The 21,850-nt window shown below is 36.7% G+C and overlaps 1 protein-coding gene across 5 annotated transcripts in view; it reads left to right on the top strand.

Annotated features, from left to right (window-relative positions):
• The window catches only part of PEAK1 (pseudopodium enriched atypical kinase 1), a 319,580-nt gene that overhangs the window by 38,285 nt on the left and 259,445 nt on the right, over positions 1–21,850 (top strand). For all 5 annotated transcript variants that reach the window (XM_059180298.1, XM_059180296.1, XM_059180297.1 and 2 more), the window contains exon 2: positions 16,059–16,122. The gene's annotated coding sequence lies outside the window, so the exon portion shown is untranslated. The remainder of the gene's footprint in view (positions 1–16,058; positions 16,123–21,850) is intronic.

Raw genomic sequence — 21,850 nt, 5'->3', positions numbered from 1 at the left:
GAAAGGGAGACGGGGCAGGGGAAGGAGGAAAAGGAGGAGGATAACCGAAAGAAGCGGAAGGAAAGAAAAGGAAGCGAGGAGGAGGAGGAGGATGCTGCTGCTGCCCCGCGGCCGCCGAGAGCCCCTATTTTTTTTTAATTAAAAATTTTTTTTTCAAATTTTATTTAAATTCTGGTTAGTTAACATACACTGCAATGTTGGTTTCAGGAGTAGAATTCAGTGATTCATCTGTTACATACAACACCCAGTGCTCATCATATTAAGTGCCCTCCTTAATACCCATCATACATCTAACCCATCCCCTACCTACCTTCTTCCCTACCCCTCAGTTTTTTCTCTATAAGAGTCTTTTATTTTTTTCCCTCTCTTTTTTCTCCCTCCCATATGTTCATCTGTTTTATTTCTTAAATTCCACATATTAGTGAAATCAGATGGTATTTGTCTTTATCTGACTGACTCCTTCCATCTAGCATCATACACTCTGGCTCCATCCATGTCGTTGCAAATGGCAACGTAATGTATCTCAAAATCTGCCATCATGATGCCTCCAATTTTTTCTTTTTCAAGATTGCGTTGGTTATTCGGAGTCTTCCATGTACCTTTTAATTTCATCTTTGTTTGTTCCAGCTCTCTGAAAAATGTGGTATTTTAAATGTGGTATTTTGATAGGGATCACATTAAATGTGTAGATTGCTTTGGGTAGTGTAGATGTTTTAACAATGCTTGTTCTTCTACTCCATGAGTATGGAATGCTTTTCCTTTTCTTTGTGTCCTCTCTAATTTCTTTCATAAGTGTTCTATAGTTTTCAGAGTACAGTTCTTTTATCTCTTTGGTTAGGTTTATTCCTAGGTATCTTATTAATTTTGGTGCAATTGCAGATGGGATTGATTCATTGACTTCTTTTTCTGCTGCTTCATTATTGGTGTATCGAAATGCAACAGAATGGTGTGCATTGACTTTATATCCTCTGACTTTGCTGAATTCATGTATTCTTGCAATTTTTTGGTGGAGTCGTTCAGGTTTTCTACATAGAGTATCATATCATCTACAAAGAGTGAAAGTTTGACTTCTTACTTGACGAATTGAATGCCTGTCTCTGTTAAATAGTAATGGTCAGAGTTCCTGACCATAGGGGAAAAGCTCTCAATTTTCCCCATTAAGGGTGACATTAGCTGTGGGTCTTTTGTATATCGCCATTATGATGTTGAGGTATGCTTCATCTGTCCCTGCTTTGTAGAGGATTTTTGTCAAGAGTCGATGCTATATTTTGTCAAATGCTTTTTCTGGAGCTATTGAGAGTATCCTATGGCTCTTATCCTTTCTTTTATTAATGTGGTGTATCACACTGATGGATTTGCAAATACCCAACCAGACCTTCAGCCTAAGAATAAATCCCACTTGATCATAGTGAATCATTCTTTTAATGTACTACTGAATTCAATTTTCTAGTATCTTTTTGCATCAATGTTCATCAGGGGTATTGGCCTGTAATTATCCTTTTTAATGGAGTGTTTGTCTAGTTTTAGAACCAAGGTAATGCTAGCCTTGTAGAATGGGCTTGGAAGTTTTCCTTCCTTTCTATTTTTTTTTTTTTTTTTGAACAGTTTGAGAAGAATAGGTATTAACTTTTCTTTAAATGTCTGGTAGAATTCCCCTGGGAAGCCATCTGGCCCTGGACTTTTGTTTGTTGGGAGACTTTTGATTACTGTTTCAATTTCTTTGCCAGTTATAGGTCTGTTCAAATTGTCTATTTCTTCCTGTTTCAGTTTTGGTAGTTTTTTGTTTCTAAGAATTTACCTATTCTCCCAAATTGCTCAGTGCCACATAATTTTTCATAATATTCTCTTATAACTGTTTATATTTCCATGGTGTTGGTTGTGATCTCTCTGTTTTCCTTTGTGATTATATTTATTTGGGTGTTTTCTCTTTTCTTTTTGATATATCTGGCTAGGTGTTTATCAATTTTATTAATTCTTCAGAGAACCAGCTCTTAGTTTCATTGATCTGTTCTACTGTTTTCTTTTTGTTATTGTTGTTTCTGTATTGTTTCTTTCTTTTTTTTTTTTAAGATTTTTTTTTTTATTTATCTGGCAGAGGTCACAAGTAGGCAGAGAGGCAGGCAGAGAAAGAGAGAGGGAAGCAGGCTCCCCACTGAGCAGAGAGTCCAATGTGGGGCTTGATCCCAGGACTCTGAGATCATGACCTGAGTCAAAGGCACAGGCATAACCCACTGAGCCACCCAGGCACCCTGTATTGTTTATTTCTGTTCTCTTCTTTATTATTTCTCTTCTGTTAGCTTTAGGTTTTATTGGCTTTTCCTTTTCTAGCTCCTTTAGGTGCAAATAAAGTTGTGTATTTAAGCCTTTTCTTGCTTTTTTAGGTAGGTCTGCATTGCAATGTACTCCCCTCTTAGGGCTACTTTTGTTGTATCCCAATGTGAAAAATGAAAACTGTCACATTTTCATTTTCGTTTGCTTCCATGTACCTTTTAATTTCATCTTTAATTTCCTGGTTTTAACCCATTCATTCTTTTGTAGGATATTCTCTAACCTCCACGTATTTGTAATCTTTCCAAATATTTCCAAATAATTTCCTGATTTTAACCCATTCATTCTTTAGTAGGATATTCTCTAACCTCCACGTATTTGTAATCTTTCCAAATATTTCCAAATAATTTCCTGGTTTTAACCCATTCATTCTTTAGTAGGATATTCTCTAACCTCCACGTATTTGTAATCTTTCCAAATATTTTCTTCCAAATATTTTCTTTCTTCAAGTTTTATAGTGTTGTGGTCTGAAAATATGTATGGTATGATCACAGTCTTTTTGTACTTGTTCAAGGCTGATTTGTGACCCTGTATGTGGGTCTCTAGAATAGAGAATGTTCGCGTGCACTTGAGAAGAATATGTATTCTCCTGCTTTAGGATGAAATGTTCTGAGTGTATCTGTTAAGTCGATCTGGTCCATCTGGTCCATTGGTTCCTTGTTGATTTTCTGTTTAGATAATCTGTCCATCACTGTGAGTGAGGTGTTAAAGTCCCCTACTGTTATTGTATTATTATCAATGATTTCTTTTATGTTTGTTATTTTTGAGAGAGAGACACAGTGAGAGAGGAAACACAAGGGGCGGGGTATGGGGACAGGGAGAAGCAGGCTTCCTGCTGAGCAGGGAACCCAATGTGGGGCTCCATCCCAGAGCCCTGGGATCATGACCTGAGCCTTGGGCTGAAGGCAGACGCTTAACAACTGAGCCACCTAGGCACCGCTGTCTGTTATTAATTGTTTTATATATTTGGGTGCTCCCATGTTAGGGGCATAAATATTTAGAATTGTTAGATCATCTTGATGGGTAGACCCCTTAATCATGATATAATGCCTTTCATTTCTTGTTACAATGTTTGGTTTAAAATCTAGTCTGATATAAATATGGCTACTCTGGCATCTTTTGGCATCCATTAACATGATAGATAATTCTCTATTCCCTAACTTTCAATCTGCAGATGTCTTTAGGTTGAAAAGGAGTCTCCTGTACACAATATATAGAGGGGTCTTTTTTTTCTTTTTAATCCATTCTGATACCCTATGTCTTTTGATTGGAGCATTTAATCCATTAACATTCAGAGTGATTATTGAAAAATGTGAATTTAATGCCATTGTGCTGTGCCATTGTGCCAATGTTTCTGGTGATGTTTTCTGTTTCTTCGTAGTTTTTGTTGCTTTTGGTACTCCCCCGTCCCCACCACACACACACTCTAAGAGTTCCCTTTAATATTTAATATTTCTTGTACAGCTGTTTTAAATGAAGTCTTCCTTTATGATCCATTCCCTTTGTTTCCCTTTTCTTTTAGTTTCATTATTTTCCATAATTTTATCTTGTATATCACTGATCCATTCCTCTGCTTTGTCCATCCTTATTGTTATGGCATCTGTTTGGGTTTGCATCCCAGTTATAGCATTTTGGCTTGACTAATTTTTAGCTCTCCTATCTCTGCAGTAAAGAATTCTCTAGTGTCTTATGCTTTTTTCAAGTGTATCTAGTGTCCTTATAATTGTTTTTAAATCTAATTCAGACATCTTATATTTGTATTGATTAAATCTATGGCTGTTATTTCTTTCTGGTCTTTCTTTTGGGGTGAATTCCTACATTTTGTCATTTTAGAGGTAAAAAAAAAGCAAAATAAAATAAAGATTTAAAATATTTTTAAAAATTAAGGAAGCTAGATGTGTTTTTCCTTGCTTGTTAAGAGAAGCTTGATAGAAGGAAGAAAAAAGGAGAAAATATTAAAATTTTTTAAAAATAATAAAAATCAAAAAAAATTTGTCTTTCTGTATCCCCCCAAACCCAAACCCCAAACCAACCAATCAACCAACAAACAAAACCCAAGGAAACTAGATCCTGTTTCCCCTAGAGCTGAAGCTTTGGAGCACTGTATGTTCAGTAGACTTGGTACTGGCAGGAGATTTGTTCTGGTCTTCTGGGGGAGGGGCCTGTTTCTCCTATTGTCCTCTGTACCTTACATAGTGGAGATGCACCTGCAGGACTGGGAGGTGAAGGGGTGGGGCTTGGTGTAGCCGCTCCGTTCTCCCCTGGGTGGTGCTCTTTAGCTCATTGAGGTCAATGCTGGTGGAAGAGGGGTGAAAATGCTTTCTTGTCCCTGGATTGGGAAAGTTGGGCCCACTACTCTTCAGGAAGCTCAAATAACCACCTCTCCTTTGTCATTGCCTTCTGTCAGATCACCACCTTCACCTTGTCCTTAACTGAGCTGTCTGCCTGCTAGGCGATGTAGCACTCCTGTGTTTTATCTCAGGTGTAGCTGTGTTTCAAAACCCCGTATTTCAGAGACCTCCACAGGGCAGACCTGTGCTGATCATTCGAGGGAGGTTCTCATGCCAGCCTGTCCCAGGAAACAGTCATGCCACTGTGTAGCCTTATGATAAATCACAACACACAGCTGGTGTCAGGGTTTGCTGCCCTCAGCTGGTGTCCTTATTCTAATATTGGTGAACAGGGTAGTTCAGTTGTGCCTACAGGGTCATTTGCTCAGGGAAAGGCCATATCACCTCTACCAAATGCACTCCATGCAGGGGAACCACTTTTCCCTGTGTGACCCAGGGGATTCTCAGACTTTGCCGCCCACTAGTGGGGCTCCACCCATCTTCCCCACATGTGCGCTGGCGCATGTGACCTTGACTGTGATGCTGACCTCCAAAACTTAAGACTCTGCGCTCCAGTTTATAAAAAACTGGTGGTGTTGAAACACTCTCCCTTTTCCCAGTCAGTGGTTTTGAGGAAGTTTTTTTTGTGCAGTCCCCTACATGTGTTTTCATCCCCTCCTTCCCTTTCTCCTTCTTGTTCTCTCTGGGTACTCCCTGCAAGATCAGAGCTCCCTCCCCTAAGCAGCACCTGTGGCTCTCTTCTTCCAGGAATCAACGCTCTGTAGTTCCTATCCTCCATGGGTTGTTTTTTTCTGTTTGTAGAAGTGCAGCTTTGCTCTCTAAGACTACTGATGAATTTCAGAAGCAAGAATTTCTGTGGACCATTTCACTTAGCCTTTGGTTATGACTTCTATTTGTCTATATATGTCAAAGAAAGGGAATAATCTTTTAGTAGTTTGCTGAAGAAATGAGATACTTCATAAAACAGTTTTGTGGCTGACCTTTTCAGAAGTGAAATAGGATCTATAAATTGCCTCATTCTTATGAGAATATGTACAGTATTGCTATGCAGTGAAGTCCTTAGAAGCTTATAGTTTTAGGAAATAAGACAGGCAGGCAAATTTTTCTTATTAAGCTCCTATGTGAAAATGTAGGCCAGTTGTTTGGTAAGATGGAGAGAAGAGGTCATCCTTGGTCTCAACTTGTCCAGCCATAGCATTGTTGTGTTAGAGGACATATACCATCATAGTCCTGATGTGTGCAAGCTCAGCAAGTTTTATTAGGTCAAGTGAAGGAGTTGGGCTCTAAAATGATGTTTGAATCAGTGAGTGATACAGGAGATGTGGGAGGTGAGCATGAGGTTAAGGGGTTGTAAATAATAGTTTTTGTTAAAAATGTGGTTTCTTTAAAAATAAAAGGTACAAAATAACACATGTAGCAATATCTTTTGAAAAGAACTCTTTTCAAATGGCTCTATCTTTGTGAAGGATGCCTGCATTCTTCAAAATCAAAATTGTATTTGTGGTATTGCATAAGGGTTCCTGTATCAAAAACACTGAAAGTGTTTCATTACGCTGATTAAACACTAATACTCAATTCAGAAAACCAGGAAAAATGGAAATGTTGGTCCTCATGATATCCTCTAGGATGTAGGTGGATTGAAAATACTTCTAGAAAGATGCTGTTCAGGGTAAGGGGAAGATGTCATTTGGATGTAAGACCTTCTTTTAGGAGATAGGGGGTATTTTGGGGGGCACAATATGAGGAGGAGAATTTTTGCAGGGAAGTTGTATCCTGAAGTAGTAAGTACGATTTACATGAGAAGGAGACTTGAGAACATTTTTTCTCCTTAGTTTTCCTTTTCTTCCCCATTTTCACTTTTCATACTCATTTAGCCAAACCTTTACTTGTTCATCAGACATTTGTTTGTGTGCCTCATTTGTTAGCTGTGTAGTAATTTTTTAAATATCAATTTTTTTTATGGTCAGTTTTTTGGGAAGAGACATATTTGAGATATCTGCCTTTTTTTAAAAATCAGCAGTAAATTTTCTTCTCTGTTTATTATAGGTGCTCACAAAACAAGAGGAAAGGCTGTTTTTTAGTACTTTTCTTTTAGTAGAACTCTTATTTATTTTTATTAAAAGATTTTATTTATTTATTTGACAGATAGAGATCACAAGTAGGCAGAGAGGCAGGCAGAGAGAAGTGGGGGAAGCAGGCTCCTCGATGAGCAGAGAGCTCAATGTAGGGCTCGATCCCAGGACCCTGGGATCATGACTTGAGCGAAAGGCAGAGGCTTTAACCCACTGAGCACCCAGGCACCCTTCATTCATTTTTATTATCCTATTTTCCCTATCTCTCCTGTTATCTTATCATCCTATCTGTCCTGATTGAATTTCTTATTTTTTCTTTTGTTTATACTGACCATGGATCTTGGTTCTCATCTTTGATTCTCTCACATGAATGCTTATATCTCGTTTAGCTCTTCTTTATAGAAAATTCTAAAGTTATAAAAATTAGGTTCTCTTATTTGGTTTCCCCTCTTCTCAGCATTTGACTACTTCTGCATCTAAATGTTTACTAATTTTTCTCAGTTATATTAAAGTGTGTTCAATGAAGGTAGAGTTTTATGACAGCCCATAAGCTGATGGCAACATCCTTGATTTTTTCCAAATCAGGGTCAGAAATATAGTTACTAAGTTATATTTTCCTTAGCTATTAGGGTGGTTACATCCATTGGGATACTGAACTTCATGAAGTCTTAACCTCATCCATTTAGAACAGCTAATATACTATGGAGCTTCCTTACTAAATTGGCTTGCTCTAATCCATTGAGACCATCTGTTCAGGCAGTGGGGTATAGCAGCCAGCACTGAGCGTCTGCAGTAGTAGTTTTAATGTTTACTTTTCTACTTCCTCACTGACATTGGCTAGATTATTTCCAGCATGAATTCACTATCAGTAAGGTAGGGATGATGTTACCTGCCTTGTAAGGTGCTTGTGAAAATTAACCATCTAGGTAAAAAAACTTGAAATCTGTCTTGTATAATATATAGGTACTTAAGAAATGGCACTGTTACTATTACTTGCCAATTTGTGAACATTTTCTGTTTAAACTCATACAGTACTGCTAATAACCAAGGTAATTTACATGGCTGTTTCAAATTAGGATTGGTGACACTTTCAAAACTTTTGTTAAAGTATGTTATGGTCTTTATTTTTCTCTTGTTTGTAATTTAGTAACTGCAAAAAAAAAAAAAATCAGACTGGCCTTCTTTACTTTGTTCTAAATAAACACTTGATGGTTCTAGTTTAAGACTTTGTCACCTTCTAGAATTTTTCATTAGCACAGTATGTAGTACATCACTGTTTTACTAAAAAGTGATGTTAGATTAATGGGACAGTGTTGAAATTAGGTAATTACGCTTCTTTTTTTTTTTTTTTTAAGATGTTGCTATTACTTTTCCCTTTGTGGTTCGTTTTAATATTTTCATCATATAACTCTCTGAAACTCTCTATAGCAATCATCACTGAAGGATGATTTTTCTACCTGATAGTGAGTAACCTAAAATGATTAGTATATCACTATTTATAAGTTCAAAATTCTGCGTATCCATCCTTCTTTCAGCTACATACCTTATCTTTCTGGATTTTTTTTTTTTTTTTAAGACTTATTTGACAGAGAGGGACAGAGCATGAATAGCAGGGAGAGGCTATGGGAGAGGGACAAAACGACTCTGCTGAGCGTGGAGCCAGATGCAGCGCTCAATCCCAAGACCTTTTGAGATCATGGCCTGACCTGAAGTCAGACACTTAACCAACTGAACCACCCAGGTGCCCCATCATTCTGGATTTTTTAAAAGATTCTGTCACTATCTTGGTGGTGCTGTGTTTTGTGTTACTTGATTTTAATGTGATATATATTTTATTGATGACTTTCAAAATAATTGTCATGCACTATTGAATATTTAATCATTAAATTATAAAAGTGATAACTTAATATCATGTAATTGATTTTACATACTCAGTAAATTCCTATGAGTAAGAAATTCTCTGTGGTTTTCTATTTATAATTAATATACCAAGTAAAACTAATTAGAAGTATCTGAAGCCCCTAGCAAAACCTGTAATTAGACATGTGACTCATAATTAACTGACTCTTTTCATTCTTACTTTTTCCTCTGTTTGAATTAATAATTTGTGTTCTTCCTGAGTGATACCTGTCCAATACGCGGACTGTAGTTCAGTGATCACTGTTGGTGGCATTCTTAAATTCTGTGGTTTTACAGAAACTTTGTTTTAATCTTCATTTAATAACATAAAGAATACTTGAATCATATGCTGTATAAATGATCACATTGGAGATTTTTGCAAACATTATCAAATTATGCATTTATTTTATCAGAGGCTAAAGGCAAGAAAATAGAAATAGGCAATAGGCAGAATGTTCACTTTTCCTATCTTGTACTTAAGCACCTAGGTTTTTTTTTTCTCCAATCTGATTATTATTTGTATAGTTTTGTCATATACCCACTGGCTTTGGATCATTGAATGGGATTGGTGTTCATTATTTTGACATAGAATTAATAATACATTATGGATCTGCTATATGTTAGGTAGTATTCTAGGCTTTGGGCATAAAGGGACAGGGGTGATATTCAGAGTATTTACCATTCACTACAACACAGGCACCAACCAATCACAATAACCATAGCACTGGATTCAGGGTCTCAAGGATCTCCCCCCCACCCCGCATCTTTTATACTGTATCAGGCTTTGATGCTTTTGTTGCTGAATTTTGGTGGTGGTGGTGGTAATACAGGGCCTTGGAGTTAAGGGCAGTGACTGCTTACTAGATATTATTTCCGAAGTATTTTTAGTATTTCATCCTTTAAAGCTGTGCTAGTGTCTACTAGCTGAATATTAACTCTGCCAGGAGGTGTCCAGTTCTTTGTAAGAGTCAGAGTTAACCCAGTTTGAGAAGTACTTGATGGATGTATGTAGAAGGTACATAAGGGAAGGACTGCATGAACCTTTCTTGGCAAAACCAGTTAGTGAGCAGAAATTCACCATAGTCAGATTTGAGGAGGAGGTTCCAAGCAAGCTGAGGGGGAAATAGCATTTGCAAAGTCGTAAAAGCCTGAGATAGCATAGAGGATTCAGAGATTAACAAGTAGGAGAGAAGGAAGAAGATGATGTTTTTCTCTGACCCAAGCTTTTTAATCTGAATAAATATATGTTAAAGTCACATTTGTACCTTTGAAATGGCTCTATTTTTGGTAGAGAACTGCTAGACTGCTTAGTTTCTTCTACTATATCTAAAGAATTTTAGGCATTGGGTATGAAGGGAGAATAGGAATTTGTTATAGTTCAGGGCTGTAGTAAACATGGATAGAGCAAGAGTGCAATTAAAACCCCTCTCTCGATTCACAGAGATGCTTCTAATGAGCAAACACAAATTCAAACAGATTGCGGATGGTAGTTCTTTTAATGACATAAAACTGTTGCCTATAAGGCTTTCTGGCTGGCATCATGAAACTTAATTTTGCTTAATGGCTATGGAGGCCTACAAATTCAGATGTGCAGAAAATGCAGTAAATTACTGGCCTGTCAGATTCCTGTTGCCTGTCATCTTTTATCTCAGTAGCAGCTTTTGTTTCCAGACTGTCAGGAGCAAGTATGGGGACCCCTTCAAGGTTTTATTTGTATATGCTTGAATGATTCAATTCAGAGCCATCTAAATATAGCAAACTGACAACAGTGAAATGATGTATCTTCTGATACTTGTGTAATTTAGGGAATACATGTATGGATCTCTCTTCTAATTTCTGAGAGCTCTTGAAATATGTCAAGTGTTTATTGTGGTGTAAGTTCTGCTTTTATTGCCAGAGTTGATGACTCGCACCTTTGAAATATAATGAAGTCACATGGACAGCAGAGAAAATATTTTCTCTGTGACTGCTCAACTCAGTGAATGATTTGAAGGCATCCACTGTGTGCCAGGAATTGTGTGGAATACAAAGGTGAAAGAAACTGGGATTTTTCTGGGTATCAAATTATGTGATTTTTCTTCTTCAAGTTATATTTAGTAAAAATGATTGTCTTGATGGGTGTGTGTGTGTGTGTGTGTGTGTGTGTGTGTAGTGTTGCAACAAAGGGTGCAATAAAGGTTTGACTGACTTCTGAGCAGTTTCCTACAAAGATGGTTTTGAAATATGGTTTAAGTGTTTGGTTGGCTTCATTTTTACATTATTCAGTTAATGTTATTTATTTTCTGTCTACTTTTTGTTACTCTGAATAGTTAGAAAGGAGGAGTACTTTAAGTGAAATGTATATTATATCCCAATATTAATTCCTCAAGCATTTAGATTGCATCTACTAGGTCCTAGGCATGGAGTGAACAGAATAGCAGAGGTTGGTATTCATAGAATAAAATTACTCAGTAAAAAGGGAACCAAAATAATCAAAAAGTAAAAACTTCCAGCCCTTTTGGTGTGGTTAATTTTGTGAAAATAACAGATTCAGCCTTAAATGCACAGGATTTATATTTGGTTTTGCAGAGTTTTGCTGTTGTTCACAAAAGTTATCTGAAAACTTAAGCAAGGCATGGACTGTCTACTTTGAGTACTGATTACCTTAGCCAGTATATTTCCATCTATGGTTTTGGTAACCTTTTCCATATCATGGGTGGCCCAACTACTAGGGAAACAAAAAGACAGTGAGTATCCTTGCCATCACACATTGTCCGTTTTGTACCTTTATTCATTCTACTTCCTAGAACACCACCATTTCCTCTCTCTATCCTTTAAAGTCATTTTTTTTTAAAGTTTGGAATCTTGTGGATATTCATTTATCTAACTGCCAGAATTTAGTGGTTTCTAGATGTAGGCTCTATTTTATTTTATAGAATTCGATCTCGTAGGCAACTCTCTTATTATATTCACAATTCCCCACATTGTCTAATTTTAAGGTACTTGCAAGTATAAAACCATTGCTATGGGATAGGTGTTTAGCTTTTATAACTTAAATTTAATATCCAACTAATATAATATAAGCAAGTACTTGCTCCCTGTACCATTATGATCTTGCTCTGTGGTCCAAAGTTGTTGTTGTTGTTGTTTTTTTAATGATTGTGAAATATATGTAACATAGAATTTATCATCTTAGCCATTTTAAAGTACGTAGTTAATTCGGGTTATGTATAATCACAATGTTGTGCAACCAATCTCAAAAGCTTTTTTTTTTTTTTTTTTAAATGTCTATTAACATCTTATTCAGAGACTTTCCTAAAGGCTTAACCTGAACATTTCCCTCAGAGGTTACATTTTACCAGGAATTTCTGTTTGGGGATATTTATCTTTTACTTTTTTGTGTATCTGAACTGTGTTTCCTATTGGATTGTAAGCTGAGGGTGTTTTGAATTGGGCATCAAGGATGGTAGGAATTTGGGTTGGTGGAGAAGGGAGGAGCTGCCCCTAGGAGAGAAACTGTATAAATCTAGGTCCTCAGGACCAAAAGAACAAGGTACTTTTTCAGGAATGTTAAGTAGACTCATTTGCTTATTTTGCTTACATGAGTAGAGTAGAAGGAGATGAAGCTGAGAAAATAGGAAATGACACTCGATGCTGAGTTGGTCAGATATGAAGATTATCAGTGCCTCAGTTTGGTCAGTTGATTATTCTCAGGTAGGAAGGGCTCAGTGGAGAGTTGAAGAGAGTGGACTTACTCTTACTATACCTTTCTTATATTCTTAGATTACCCCACTAGAAGAAAAGGGGGCCAATGTTGTGATAGGATGTAAAGCACATTGGGTTCAAGAGACAGTAGACCTGGAAGATTGTCATTTCTGGGCTTTAAGTGACCTTTGTAACATGATGGAGAAGAAGGATGGTCTTAGCTGCCTTCTGGTTCTAATATACTGTGATGCCATGGCACACTTTAAAATCTCTGGGTTAGAGCTGCCACTAAGACCTGTTTCACCCATTTATGAATTGTTTAGTTCAGAGGGCTGCAAACTTTTTCTGTAAAGGGTGAGATAGTAAACGTCTTAAGTTTTGTGACTACCGCCTCTGTTGCATATTATTTTTTGTTTTTTCACAACATTTAAAAAAAATGTGAAAACCATTCTTAGCTCAAGGGCCAGGCAAAACAGGCATGGCTGATTTTGGCCTCCAGGCTGTAGGTTGACTCTTTAGTTGGCTGGGGACAGTTACTACTTAAGGTTTCTAGAATTAGAAATCAAGACCAGCATTGTGATAGTGTTTTCCCTCCATTTTTATGGACTACTTATAGGTCATTTTTTTCTAAGAGTCAGGAAACTAATGTATATTAAGAATTCTCCATCTTTTTTTTATAGTCTAAATATTGTGTGTCAGATTATGTCCTTTATTTCTAAGTGCTTGAAAACTCATCTTTATTGTCTGTATTCTGATTAACACACATATATTTCCTGTGTTATAGCCTTAATTTCTAAGGCTATTTTACTCATATTTACTAGCTATTCTTTGATAAACACATGTTCTAGTACTCTTAAGGGTTATTAGTAAAAATAATGTATTTATTTGTATCTTATTTTAAACTATGAACAATTTAATACATTTTGGATATAATAAGTTCAAACATCAGGCCTGAGAAAGCAACATATTATACAATTGTAACTTAAGCAGTGATTTCATCTCTGTGTCCATTGTTTGAAAATCATTTCTGGATTAGACTCTCCTATACCTTCTCGCCAGTGTTTTGATTCTTATGTGTTACTCCCTACAATGCAGTGGATATCTCAGGTCTTCTTATCATGAGAAGTTAGTGCAGTTTTTGATTTTTATGTTTGTTTTTATTTTATGTGTTTTTTTATGCCCAGCATGAAACCTAATGTGGGGCTTGATCTCACAACCCTGAGATCATGACCTGAGCCAAAATCAAGAGTCAGATGCTTAACTGACTGAGCCACCCAGGGTCCCCTAGTCTTTGATTTTTAACTACTCTCCCCACTGTCTTGAATTTCTGTGCTTTCTGCTAAAACAAATATTTCCTGTGTTATTATCATTTCTTGTTGAATAAAACTTGTTCGTTATATGCCTTGGCTGTTTCTGTTTGATTAATAACATAATACTTTTTGTTCTCTTTGCTTAATGCTTTGTCTTCATTGTCACATTTTTTTCTTTCTAGATTTCACTTATGTTTTTCTACAGTTTCTTAGTTGAAGTTTTGGACACTTTAGCCATTTTTATAGCTGTAAAAATCTTTAATCCTTTAAGTAAATGCTCAGAACTCATAAAATTTTTAATGGTGGTTACCAAGGCATATAATCTTATAAACACATTCATATAATCCAAAACAATGAATTCAAAACACCTGATACATGTTCATGTTATATAGTTGATAAATGTTCAGTTGTAGAAATTTTAAGCTTATTTTCAGAAAGATTAGTTCAACAAATAATCACTAATGCAGATGGTTCTTAGAAATAATCATGACCTACCTCTTATATGCCAATGTAAGGATTATTTTTAAAAGGCGTGGTTTGTAGATTGTTTGTCAGTGCTTCTACTGACTACAGTGACCACTTGAAAGGCAGGTCTCACTGAACCTTGGGGAAACAGACCCAGTGCAGAAGCATACCTCTGCTGTGTAGGCTGCTGTTTGTACGTGGAGGCCTGCAACAAATACTGAAAGAATAAATTAATAAAACCCCAAACGCATTCTAGGATCAAGCTCTGGTTCTCAGTAAAATAGTATTAAACATAAAGTTTCTCTTAAGCCCCTTTACAATCAGTTCTTTCACATGACCTTCAGCTCCTGTAGCAACTGATCTGCTTTCTGTCTATAGTTTATACATACAGAGAAAAATTGAGCAGACAGTACATAAAGTTTGCATGTATGCCTTTCACAGTTTCCCCTATAAGTCCTTAAGCATTTTTGATATTTAATTTTAACTATTTCTTATTCTGATTTATTAACTAATCATTTGGACATTTAGTTTGTTATTTTCATTTATTTGCAGTCATAAATGAGCTATGATCTAAGTCTGGATTTTTTATTATTTAGGATAGATTTCTGGAAGAGAAGTTACTAGGTAAGAGGGCTTGAACTTTTTAAGGCTCTTGTGTATTGCTTTCCAGAAAGAGTTTACCAGTTTATACTACCATGAGCAGTGTGCAAAGATGCCCATTATATTGCATCGTTATATTATTGTAATATCTATTATGTTACATTACATTGTCATTTGCAGCTCTCAGTATAGTTTACAATATGCTGTAGTAACAAATAATCCCCCAAATCTCATGGTTTAATGCAACAGGTTTTATTTTTTACAACAAAGGTCATGTTACATGTTGAACACATATCAGCAGGTGGTATTCTCTCTTGGAGTTACTTAGTGAATCACTCTGATCAAAGCTCCTTTGGTTACTTGTTTTCGTAATTACTGTAGTGGGTAGGTCTTCCGGTTGTGTACTGGTTCCTAAAGCTTATTCCTGCTGATGTTTCATATCATGTTTACGTACACCTTAGTGACTAAAGCAAGTCAATGTAGCCACACCCAAGTTGAAACAAGGGCAGTGAAGTGCAATCCTACAGTGAGTCTGGGAAGGAGGAGAACTGGGATAGCACTGCACTTGATCTTAGCCAAAAGGCCAAGAAGCTATTGGGATAGCACTAATGACTAACATCTTAAAAAACAACTCTAATTTCACTGATGGAAAATGACATTTCATTTTAATTAGATTTTCTTTGCCAATGTAGATAAACATTTTTCATAGTTTTTTCACCAGTTTTATTTAACATTTCCTTTTATTTAAGCTCTATAAAATATACTCTTGGTTTACTTTTATATTTCCAGATTTTTGTATTCTGTTTTTTTGTGAGGATGGGAAGTCATGATGGTGGGATTATTATAGGGAGTACAGACTTTTAGAAAATGCCTTTTCTTTTGAAGACTTGAACTGGTGAAAGGAAAATGTCTTTCTTGGATTGATCTTCCCCTCATACCCCTAGCCCCATTAGTATAGTATATATTTTGTTAAGTGTAGTTAAAGGCAATACAGGGACACCTAGGTGGCTCAGCTGGTTAAGTGTCTGCCTTTGGCTCAGGTCATTGTCCCAGGGTATTGGGATAGGGCCCCACATCAGTCTTCTTTCTCCTCAGGGAGCCTGCTTGTGTTCTCTCTTTCTCCTACAATCAATAAATAAAATCTTAAGGAAAAAAAAAGGCAATAGAGAGTCTGGCAGAATTAAGATTCTTGATGTTCTATAGATTTGTAAAACACAAACAAAAGTTTAATGAGTAAATGATCAAGTTAGGGTTCTACTGAAAAAATTAAGTTCCCTTCTCAGATTTAGTTATATTGACCATGTCTTTTTTTCTTCTTCTCCTTCTCCTTTTTTTTTTTTTCAATTCAGGTATCTGCCTGAACTGGAACTCATGCTCTAGACATTTCTTTGTGGATTCATCTAAAAATCTGAGGTGAGATATTCTTTTAATGTATTTGCCTTATAAGATATATTTTATAATGAGAGAGAATTATTTTTGAAATATTTAAGGCAGTGCCAACTGTTTTTTCCTATGAGAATTTAATGGGTAAATATTATTTATTACAAAGTTTATATATATAGCATGCTTATTTTTAGTTTGTAGGACATTTGATTGAAGGAAATGAAGTTGGTTCTGATGGTTAGAGTAGTTTTTTTTTTTTTTTTTTTTTAAAGATTTTATTTATTTGTTTGACAGTAGGAGAGAGGAAGGGAAGAGATCACAGAGAGAGGGAGGGAAGCAGGCCCCCCGCTGAGCAGAGAGCCCGATGTGGGACTCGATCTCAGGACCCTGAGATCATGACCTGAGCCGAAGGCAGTGGCTTAACCCACTGAGCCACCCAGGCGCCCTGGTTAGAGTAGTTTTGAGTGAATTTTTCCATTGTAATTCCAAAGGAATTTTTCTCTTATACTTTTATATTTTAAGACAGAGTTCACACTGCTAGTCTGACACACATTTGGGAATGATATTGGCATTATAGTCTGATATAGTCTCATCACTAATAGTGTATTTCCATACACTAGCAATGAACAATTCAAAAATAAAACAATTTCATTACAATAGCATCCCAAAACTAAAGTGCTTAAGAACAAATTTAGAAAAAGTAGGAGATATACACTAAAAACTATAAAACACCATTATAAGAAATGAACACATAAGTAAATGGAAAGACCTCCAGTTCACAGACTAGAGAACACACTATTATAAAATCTCCAACTTGATTTACAGATTCATAATACAAATTCAAAACAATCCCCATCAAAATCCAGCTGGATTTTTTTTGGTAGAAATTGACAAGCTGATCCTAAAATTCATATGGAAATGCAAGGGATCCAGAAGAGCTAAAATAATCTTCAATAGGAAGCACAAAGTTGGAGAACTCATATTTCATGATTTTAAAACTTCCTGGCATAAGGAGAAATCTATAAATCACTGGAATAGAACTGAAAGTCCAGAAACCTAACCTTACATTTACAGCAAATGATATTCTTCAAGAGTGCCAAGATAATTCAATGGTCTGTGACAACTGGATATCTGAACCCTCTACCCCAAACCACACACAAAAATTAACTAAAAAAAAAATTAACACAAAAATCAACTCAAAAATTAACTCAACTTGGGTATCTCAATTGGTTAGGCATGACTCGCTCTCAACACAGGTCATATGTGGGTCATATGAGGGTCATGAGATTTAGTCCCACATCAGGCTTCACACTAGGCATGAAGTCTGGAATCTGCTTGGGATTCTCTCTCTTCGTCTTTCCTCTACCCCCCCCCCCCAAAAAAGTTAACTCAAAATGGATCACAGACCTATATTGAAGAGCTCATATTTAGAAGACAATATGAGTAAGTCTTCATGAACTTAGATCAGGCAATGGTTTCTTAGATATAACACCCAAAGCACAAACAACAAAAGAAAAATAGATAAAAATTAAAAACATTTATTCTTCAAAAGACAATACCAAGAAAGTAAAAAGACAGTTCGCAGAATGGGAGAAAATACTTGTAAATCACGTATTTTATAAGTGACTTGTATCCAGAATATCTAAAAAAAAATCTTACAATAAAAGAGGAAACAACATAATTTTTAAGTGGGCAAAGGATTCAAATAGATATTTCTCCAAAAGAAGATATATAAATGGCCAATTAGCACATGAAAAGATATTCAATATCATTATTCATTAAGGAAACATAAATCAAAACCACAATGAGGAGTGATGAGAGTGGACATCCTTGTCTTGTTCCTTAGGGTGAAAGCTCTCAGTCCTTCAGCATCAAGTGTGATGTTACCTGTGGTTTTTTGGTAACTGTCCTTTGTCATGTTGAAGTAGGTTCCTTTTATTCCTAGTTTGTTGACTTTTTTGCCATGAAGGAGTTAACATTTATTGAGAAATCAATGTAAGCCAGGTCCTGTGCTTGTGCTTTATAAATAGTATTTAATTTTCATTATAGTCCTGTGAGATAGACTTATTTTACTTTTATTCAGTTGGTAAGTGGTAGAATAAGATTGGTTGGTTTCAAAACTTGTGTGCTCAACCATTATCCATCAAATTCCCTATACAGACTATGTTGATTTATACATGTGCCTTTGTCCATGTTGGTTTCCTCCTCCTAAAATGCACACTCCCTCTCCTTCCCCTTTACAAACCTACCATAGCATTTTGTACCTGTCTCTATCATAGTACTTCTTCACTGTGTTGTGACAGTTTGCATTGATTTCACTCATTTTAGAGTCTTTGCTTGAAGTCAGGGACTTTGTCATACTTGTTTTTGAATCTTCACTGCATAATAGATAGGAAAGAGATGTGTCACAGAAGTCAAGGGATTTGAGAGTTTCAGGAGGGTGGAAGCAGTCAGCAGTGTCAAGTACAGCAGAGAGATGAAGTAAAATAAGGTTCACAAAATGCCTTACCTATAGGTTTCATCTTAAATGATTTCAGCAAGAGTGTTTTTAAGTAGCAGTGGGGACTGAGCAAGATTGTGGTAGATTTGAGAAGTGAATGGGAGATGAAGAGACTGCCTCAGGTAGAGACTGTCCCCACTCCTGTGAGAGTTTAACTGTGAAGGGAAGAATGAATTTAGGATCCTGCCTAAAGGGGAATGTAAGATAATTTTTTTTTTTTAAAGGGAGGGGCTTGAGCATGCATCTATACCGAGGTGGCAGGAGAAAGGACAAGTTAAGAGCAAGCTTGTAGAAGTAGAAAGAGGACTAATAGAGAGAATAGGCTTTCCTGTAGAGACAGGAAATAGCCTAAGAACACAAGATTTGCCTGGAATGGCCTCTTCCTTCTGAGGAAAGGAGATACCCATGGATGTAGTCCAGAGGTAAATATATGGATGTGAATTAGGAAATATAGGGAGTTCCCCCTTTTTCCTGGAGTAGAAAACAAAGTTGTTGGCTTTGGGATATTGTGGTTGTTGATGTTGTGCAAGTAGGCAAGAAGAGTGAGATGTGGAGTTTGAGGGGAGTGATGAAGATTTAGAATATCTGCCATAAGGCATGAGAGAGATTGCTTACAAGAAACATGAACATTGTTTGAGGCCCTCTTTCTCCTCTGTCTCCATGGAAATTGCCAAAGCAACTATATAGTCAGAAATAATCCAGAGGGTACAAAAGGATTTATAGTGAAAAGTTACTCTTCCCTTCACTTTTGATCCCCTGTTGCTATTTTCAGAAGGAAGTACCATTTACAATTTATTTACCTCAGATTGTTTTTACAAATATACATATAAATATATATGGAATTTATTTTAATCCATGAGAATTTACTGTTTTACTTCTTCCTTTTTCAGTATACTTCTGTATCTTGGAGATCTTTCCATATAGTTAGACCTACTTCATTCATGTTTACAGCTGCAGGATATTTTGTATATGAATATTGTATCAGTTATGTAACCTGCATTTCAATGGATTACAGTGTTTACTCCCATATAAGTCATGTTGAATGAATAAATTCTTCCTTTAAATAGTAGAAAATCATCATAATACCTTAATTCTGTGCTTTAATCTTGTATTTATTCTATACATACACATATTGAACAAGCGGATCATAAGTATATACCAAAACTGAGTTGTCTTTAAAATATAAAGATATCTTAAATATTCAAAAGTGAAACCTTATGGTCAATTTATTTCTGGTGTTGAGTGATGAGCATCTTAATTTTAGGGATTTTGTTGACAAATGCATTTACCTACATAATCCAAACCTGTATAACATGCAAAACATTTTTATGACTCTTTAAGTTCCTTAAGACTCCTTGACATTCTCTCCTCTTACCAGAGCAAACCACTTTTCTGATTTCTGTCACTATTTTTTTCCATTTAAATTCTTGTTTTTTATTTAGCTTTATGGAGATAAAATTTCACATAACATTGTATAAGTTTAAAGTATACAATGTGATAATTTGATACAGGTATGTGTTATAAAATGGTTACTACAATAAAGTTAGTTAACACATTCATTATTTAACATAGCTTTGTGTGTGGGGTGGTAAGAGGTGGGGAGACTATTAATATCTACTCTCTTAGCAACTTCCATGCCTACAACACAGTATTGTTAAATTACCATTAATTTAGTTGCTGTGCTATGTTTGATTGCCAGAACTTACTCATCTTTTAACTGGAAGTTTATTTATTAATTTTCTTAGTGATTACAGTCTTTAAACAATTATTAATTAATTATTATTATTATTATTATTTTTATTAACATATAATGCATTATTTGTTTCAGGGGTACAGGTCTGTGAATCATCAGTCTTACACAATTCATAGCACTCACCATAGCACATACCCTTCCCATTGTCCATCACCAAGCCACCCTATACCTTCTCACCTCCAACCCCCCCAACCCCCTCCCCAAGCAGCCCTCAGTTTGTTTCCTGAGTTTAGAAGTCTCTCATGGTTTGTCTTTCTCTGGTTTCATCTTATTTCATTTTTTCCTCCCTTCCCCTATGATCCTCTGTCTTGTTTTTCAAATTCCTCATATCAGTGAGATCAAATGATAATTGTCTTTCTTGGATTGACTTATTTTGCTCAGCATAAAACCCTCTAGTTCTATCCACATCATTGCAAATGGCAAGATTTCAATTTTTGATGGCTGCATAATATTCCTGTGTGTGTGTGTGCGTGTGTGTGCACCACATCTTCTTTATCCATTGATGTGTTGATGGACATTGGACATCGAGGCTCTTTCCATAGTTTGGCTACTGTGGACATTGCTGCTATAGACATTGGGGTGCACATGCCCCATCAGATCACTACATTTGTTTCTTTAGGGTAAATACCCAGTAGTGCAGTTGCTGGATTGTAGGGTAGCTCTATTGTCAACTTTTTGAGGAACCTCCATACTGTTTTCCAGAGTGGCTGTACCAGCTTGCATTCCCACCAATAGTGTAGGAGGGTTCCCCTTTCTCCTTATCCTTGCCAACATCTGTGCACCACCCTTGCCATGGACCAGGCTAAGTAATCTGCTCGGTTTTGCTGTTGGTAGCTTTTGTTCCCTGAAAGCTATCCTTACAGCTTTGGAGGAGAAGAATGGAAATGGCAACCTCCCAGTCTTCGATCCGGAGGACCCGAGAGCTCAGGGCCCCACTCCTCAGTGCACCCTCAGAGAAAAGCAATCAGTCTCTCCCGTCTCCTTGGTCTCCGGCTGCACTCCGAGATCTGGCTGCACTCCGAGCTCACAAATGTTGTGACTGAGCATTTCTGTCTCTGGTGCACAACCCTGTTTGGAGTCTCCAAACCTAGCAGCTTCCTGCAGTGTGCTCCTGTTTCACTCCTCCCAGGGGAGAAAGGGTAGTCTTCCCGAATCTGCTGCTTGTTGGGTCCCTATTCGAAGAGTAGTGGTCTGACTATGCCAAGGATCACTGTTTAAGGCAACCCTGAGCTGTGAGCTCACTCCTCAGCTCCGTCTCCAGCCAGCTTCCCAGCTCTGATACCTGGGAGCTTTGCCGCACTCAGACACCTCTGGTCTTCCTGTGACACTGAGGGTCCTAAGACCACACTGTCCCAGCAAGGGTTCCACCTTCCACCCACTTTCCCCTTAGCCACTGGAGTGACGTCTATCTGCAGAGCAGACATCTAATAAAAGCTCACTTTTGTGCTCCACTGCTCTACTGCTTGCTGGGAGTTGAACCCTCCCCCATCGGTCTGTCTTCCCAA

Source organism: Mustela lutreola, chromosome 7 (genome assembly GCF_030435805.1).
Source record: "Mustela lutreola isolate mMusLut2 chromosome 7, mMusLut2.pri, whole genome shotgun sequence".
Taxonomy (NCBI): domain Eukaryota; kingdom Metazoa; phylum Chordata; class Mammalia; order Carnivora; family Mustelidae; genus Mustela; species Mustela lutreola.
This window is presented reverse-complemented; position numbering and strand designations above follow the sequence as displayed.